General features: G+C 40.8%; 1 pseudogene; it reads left to right on the forward strand.

The window, feature by feature from the left end:
- Nucleotides 1–1,833: 1,833 nt before the first annotated feature.
- LOC101573326 lies at nt 1,834–2,608 on the forward strand (annotated as a pseudogene).
- Nucleotides 2,609–7,081: the final 4,473 nt, after the last annotated feature.

Raw genomic sequence — 7,081 nt, forward strand, 5'->3', positions numbered from 1 at the left:
CTGACAATAATATTAAATTTAGAAGAGTTACAAACTTCAAAAAATATTTACAAAATTAAATAATTTATGTGAAATACTACTTTAATATCAAGTAAAAACATAGTCATTTAGCTTCTCTTTGAAGAACAATCAATTGAGAAGTTAAGATAAACATTAGCAGGTAAATGCTCTCATTCTAAACCACAGTATTTGTAGATAGGATGTTGGAGGTCATTAACCGTATCCATTCTATTCCCCTGCTGAGTCAAGTTTATGGCCCTTCTCACCTTGCCCATTCCCTGGGAATCACGTGCTAAGCCCTAGAGGTTGCACCCTCCCAGTTGCCTAGATACCTGCTGACCCCAAGAGCTGAGACTTCCTCATTCCATCACCCCCAAATATACCCAGAACCTCCCCTAAATAAACGAGGCTTGATCAGAATCTTTGTCTTGCCTCCATTTCTCGGTCTCCTGTCCTTTGTCCCCTCTTCAATTCCCCGCTCCTCCCCCAGGTGACCTTCGTTGACTGACCCGCTGGTTCGCGACAATAGGATATCATGTCCACATCTTGTACAGCAATTAACCACTGGGAGGAATGTATGCAATGTGTTAATTATTGAAACTGTCCTACCAATTTAGTTTGAAACTGTCTCATTGCTATTTGTTTATCAATAAAATTATGGAAAAAAATAAACCACATCAGGTCTGGTAAGACATCTCTTGGGGACTGGGATGTAAGGAGCACAGGGCAACAACCTAGCCTCCGAAAGCAGACAACTGAATTTCCACTTGATTCCCACAGCCTGTAATCTATACGAGCTATAGTTTCCTTTACTAGAAATGCAGTTAGTAACCTTCTGTGGAATTTGATGAGAATATATCAGGACACATGAAACTTACATAATCAAAAACAGAAAAGTAAGAATAATTTTCCCATTTTTACATATGGGAAAATCCATTTAAAAGCTTTTGGAACAGAAAAACTTCATATTAAGCAGTGCAGAAAAGAACAGTAAAAATTTCTCTTAATAAACTAATTGCCAATAGTATTTATTACCTTTGTCCAAGTGCTTCTAGCTCCGTTCTCTGCTTGCACCACTTCCTTTATGATCCTCTGATATGGGCATCCAGGACTTTCCCCAGGCCATCTGAAGAACACCGATACTCAGCCCAGCCATTGGCTTACCATCACTAGCAGCTGAGGATCTCTGAGTGAGGAGGTCTCATTTTAAATAATTCAATTTTAATTAACACAGTAACTTATGGCCCGTTCAAAGTAGGAATATATTACTATCTACTTATTTGGCTAGATGTAAGTGACAGATACCATACAACCCACCCTGCCTTTGTTAATCCCAACATGCCTTCAAGATCAATGATGCTCTGAGATGTGAAGCCCCCACTCCACACCCTCAGAAAATAAACTGAGCTTATTTTCTGACCTTGACTCCAACGGCCAGTTTCTTCAACCCGATGTGGAAAAGGCCACACCAGAGGAAAGCCTTTTTCTTGATGATTTTATACTTTCCTCCTTACAAATTCTTTTGCATTTTGTGTGCAGTAAAATCTTCTCTTCATCTAGATTCTTAATCATATGATTTTTTCCAATTATTTCAAATTAATTTTCTTCACTTTTATAATGAATTTAAAGTTACAAATGTCTTTTTCTTAAGCAGCTTGGTATAATTTAAATATTATCTAAGTAAGGTTTAAATTCATTTGGTTTTACTTAGAGTTGTCTTGATCTATGGACAATATGCAGTGTTCATATTCTCCACTGATTGGTACATTTCTTTCCTTCCAGGGCAAAATGAAACAGTTTTTGCGGGGATTGGGGAAGCAAGCTGGAGCTGCTCAATGACAAATCCGCAGGGGACTGCTGGGGTCCGGCCCTGGGAGGGGGCGGGGCGCGTTTAAGAGCGACAGGCGGGGTGCGGAGTGGCAAGGCGGCGCGGGACGGGTCCCAGCTCTCCAACGGGGTCTTCAGCTTGTGTGTCCTCACCTCAGAAAGCCGGCAAGATGGCAGCAAACAAGAACAAGAGCCAGAGCAGCTTGGCCCTGCACAAAGTGATCATGGTTGGCAGTGGAGGGGTCGGCAAGTAGGCCCTGACGCTTCAGTTCATGTATGATGAGTTTGAAGAAGACTATGAACCCACCAAAGCCGACAGCTACAGAAAGAAAGTAGTTCTCGATGGAGAAGAGGTCCAGATCGATATCCTGGACACAACTGGACAGGAGGACTATGCGGCCATTCGAGACAACTACTTCCGGAGCGGGGAAGGATTTCTCCTTGTGTTCTCCATCACGGAACATGAGTCCTTCAAAGCAACTGGAGAGTTCAGGGAACAGATCCTCCGAGTGAAGGCTGAAGAAGATAAAATTCCGTTGCTCATCGTGGGAAACAAGTCTGACCTGGAGGAGCGGAGGCAGGTGCCGGTCGAGGAGGCCAGGAGCAAAGGGGAAGAGTGGGGCGTGCAGTACGTGGAGACATCAGCCAAGACACGAGTCAATGTGGACAAGGTGTTCTTTGATTTAATGAGAAAAATCAGAGCAAAGAAGAGAATGACAAGGATGGCAAGAAAAGCAGCAAGAATAAGAAAAGCTTTGAAGAAAGATGCTGCTTGCTGTGAAGACGGAGCTGGTGGCTGGAGCCCCTGCTCCGAGGATGTACGGCTGGACCAACTCGCTGAAGGCTGTGGTCGGTCGGCTGCTCTTGTACTCCCTGCTCTCCCCAACCCGTTCATCTGCACTTCTGTAAATGGGAATGCTTGGGAACCTGTGGCTGGCAGGAGAGCTCCGCCTTGTCCCGGTGGGGAGCTGGCTGCTCTGCTGGAGCCTCAGAGTCTATGCCCTCCCTGCCTCCCTCTTTCCTTCCCTCCAGACAGTTTAGGTAGATAGTACTGTAGGTAGGACACAGTCAAGTATAGATTTTTTTTAAAAAAATTATTGTAATAATGTCATATTTTCCCCTAGTTTTATAACTTTGCCATCTTCTGAAATAAAATTGTCTTTTTAATAGGTTTTGGAAGAGGAGGCTAAAAAAAAAAAAAAAAAAGGAAGAAGAGGCTACAGTGACTCTCTAACTCTTATCAATTTAACAATAATATTCAGAAAAATGCAACAAGCTCTAGCGACACTTGACAAGTCCTGAAAGTTTCTAGGTAAGTTTCTTGCCAGTCTCCTGTGAACCTGAACCATAGCTAGAAAAATGAACTTGAATTAGGCCAACCAGATCAGCCCCAGGGTCTTACATCTTCCTCATACATGAGACAGGAAGGTTGTAAGTTGTTCTCTTCACGTTTAAATGCTGGCCAGCCGCGGCCTACATCGGCCCTTTTCCTCCTCAGCCCGCACCCCGATTGCTGTGCGATTGTTGTGCGGGAGCTCATGTTGGGGTGGCAGACAGAAGCTTGAGCGGCGTGCACTGTGCCGATGTATGCTGTCATACTCCAAGCCTTCTCAGGCACTGGGGCTAGGACTGTCCTACCTGCCGGCCATGCTGTGCAGCCCCATCTCCTCCTCCATAGCCACAGCCCTGCCCTGCTCTGTTTTGTTCATTATCAGAAGAATTTTCTGAAAAACATGATGACTTAAAATTGTATCCAAAAATCAAGAAGCCAAAGCCCTTGCCCAACCTGCTACCTCTCAGAATTGCTCAGTGATTCTAAATTTACAGTGAGAAGTGTGGGAAGATAAGCCGTCATCCCAAGACCTCTGAGAACTGGCTGCTGTTTCTTTTCCAAGACAGCCAGGTAGTTAGGTATACTCGTCCTTCTTACTGTGTCAGTATTCTAGACTCTGCAGTCAGAAGCACCCCCATCGGGAAAGGGTCTCCCCCGACTGTTCACCATGAAGAGGTGAGCACTTCATGCATAGGTGCCAAAAGTGAGTTGGGGGTTGGGCAGGAGCCTGTGGAATTTAGGATCATTGTGGGGACTGTGGAGATGGTGGTGTGACTCCTGGAAGCCAGCTGGCATCACCTCCCAGAGAATCATTTCTTTGAATAAATAAAAAAAAAAGAAACAGTTTTTTTCCAGTTTTATTTTCCTCAGTTGATAGACTCACTCACACAAAAGAAAATTTTGAACTCATGGAATCCTATTATGAAAAATGCCTACAGTATTATTCCCCTTCCAATGAAGTCTGAGCTTTCATTTCTACTTTCTTTTTCAAAGAAACAGGTTATCCAAAGGGAAAATATTTCAATAATTCTGAATGTAGAAAGTGAAGCACACTTAAGATTTATTGGTTCAGTCGAATCTGACCTTCTGAAGTATCACTTTTATACCACTGAACTGGATGCTGACATCGAGTCCTGGAAATAAGTAGAGGTAGAAAATATGATCTTCATTTTGGGGAGAAGGGAGGAGTACCAGGAATTGAACTCAGGACCTTGTGCTTGCCAGGCACACGTTCTGTCACTGAGCTATCTCCCCAACCCCATGATCTTCATTTTAAATACTGAAATGACTTACTAAAGTCCTAGTTAATATTGCTACTAACTTCATCAACCTGCTGGGTTTAGGAACTGTTTCAAAGATGAGGAATAAGTGGCAGAGCAGAAAATTAAACTTAGGAAGCAGATGCTCAATTATAATTTGATATTATTATATAATTTGTGGTTAAAATCTAGAAGCTGAGTCCCAGCATTACCAAAAATAGCTATGTAACCTTGGACATATGACCTCCTTTTCCTGTGCACCCTATTTCTTGGATGTGAATAATTTTCCCAAAGTCCTTTAGAAGTCAAAGTCACCATAACCTTCATTAGAGAAAACAAGTTTTTAAAATGTTTGAATTCTACCTGACTAAGGTATATCTGAAATGTTGAAATCTTTTTATCTGAAATTACAAAAAAAAACAAAAAACAAAAAACAGAAAACACTTTGATATTTCACTTTGTCCAGAAGGTGGCAGAGTTGGGAAGCAGACCACGCAGATCAACCCTTGGACCTCAGCGCTTAGCCAGCACCGTGAGCAAATGAGTCGGGCCACAGGCTGAGCAGTTAGAGCAAATGAGTAGCGCCGCACGCTAAACAGTTATGCTGGCTGCAGCACCAGACAGGTTTTATTCCTTGTGTGTTTGCATTTGCTGGGGACTTCTTCCCTTGCCCTGCAAATCCTATTGCAGCACAAGCAAAGTCCTTGACTTCCCTTGTAGATTCCAAATTTGCCTTCACATCAGTAAAACATTTCACGATTCTTCAATAGTCTGGAGGAGCTCTTCATTAAACATGAATCAAGAATGCATGACAAATAAGAAGTAAAGCCATGGTGCTATGTTGAGCTGTAGAGGACTCAGGTCAACAATTTCTGACATTGTCAGTCAAGCGGAAGACCCAATACTATTATGGACTACTGGACTCTTTTAGAATATTTTGCTGAGTTAACACACCTATAATATTAAAATAATGGAACTAAACAAAAGAGGATACAGATGAATGTCTATTTTGTATCTGTGTATTCAAAGTGATTAGGATAGATATATAGTTACATTCTCTTAATGAATAGAGGGATTTGTTCTAATAGTGTTTGTAAATAGGATATCATGTCTGCATCTTGTACAGCAAATAACCACTAGGAAGAGAGTATACAATGTGTTAATTATTGAAACTGTCCTACCTATTTGATTTGAAACTATCTCATTGCTATTTGTTTCTCAATAAAATTATGGAAAAAAAGCAAAACAAACACAAAAACAAAACCTTCACTTTTAAAAGACAAAAATAAAAAAATAGTTATACTACCGTTACTAATTTCTCTTAGTTCATTGGAAGGAAAGATTTATTCTAATATTGTTTGGAGAATTATTTTATGCCTATTCTTGTACTCTGAGTAACTACTTTGAAGATAACAATAAACCCATTATGGAAAATTAAAAAAGAATGCATGACAAAAATTAAGCTAGTAAACAAATCTTGAGTCTGTGTGTGATGCGTTCTTTGAATTTAGGATCTAATTATAACATTCTCACAAAATGATCAGGACTTAGCTATGTACACTAATATGTATTAAAGGATTTAAGTGAGTTTTTTTTTAACAAAAAGAAACTATAGAAAGCAATGTCAGAATCATGAGGTTTTTAATTCCATTACATATATGAAAAACTCTTAAGTTATTTTATTGTAAACAGAAATGTCAGTATGCATCTGATATATAAATTATATAGCATCCTTACTAAACTTATCCCACATCACTTTCTCTACTAAGAATAAGAAATCCTATACCATTTCCATCTAAACATTGAAACTTACATCTCACATGATCATTATTTATTTATGGTACTTAGAGCAGGCTACCTCATTTATTTCTCAATTTTAAGCATGTTTTGACAGATTTTAGTGGTCCTTGGAATTTTTTTCTTGTGGTGGGAGGGAGAAAGAACTGGAAATCTATCTCAGGATCTCACACTTGCCAGGCATGTGCCATGCTGCTGAGCCATGTCCTCAGGCCTTTTGTTGTAGACAGCTAAATTAGACAGAAGTATTATAAGCAGTTAGACAGGGCTATGCACTCAAGACACTGGAAGACAAGGTGACTATGCAATTTAGGAAGAGACAGACACTCCCACTTCCAGTCAGACCTCAAGACAAAGGAGTAAACAAATGCAGCCACATAGTTCCCCAGGGATGGGCATCAGGGATTGATATTCTAAATAGGTATCAATCACCTTGAAAGAACCAAAAAGAGTCAGTAACCCAACCACTAACAGGAAGAGACCTTATTCTATATTCATGCCTGCTTGCTTCCGTGACTTGCCTCCCCATTTGTTTCCCATTTAATCAATTTTACCTGAGCAATGATGCTTATAATCTCATTGGTTGACCACAATTTTGTCATGCCCATGTAAGCAAGTTCCCAAGTTCTCCATCTTAGACCCACCTCACCACATGGTTTTACTCTATCACACTGCCTAGAAGAGACAGCTTCCAGGGGAAAAACCTGCTAGGACTCCCCTTCTGTCCCTCTCAGACAAAAGCTTTCTTTCCCCTATTAAATACATTCTACTTTTGATATAGGGGAAAATGATCTCCCGACCAGTCCTGGATGAGTTCGTGTTCTCTAAAACCGAAGAATGAATTTTAGGAACCAACAGAGGTTAA

The sequence above is a fragment of the Octodon degus genome, unplaced genomic scaffold (assembly GCF_000260255.1).
Source record: "Octodon degus isolate 3935 unplaced genomic scaffold, OctDeg1.0 scaffold00341, whole genome shotgun sequence".
In the NCBI taxonomy this organism is placed as follows: Eukaryota; Metazoa; Chordata; class Mammalia; order Rodentia; family Octodontidae; genus Octodon; species Octodon degus.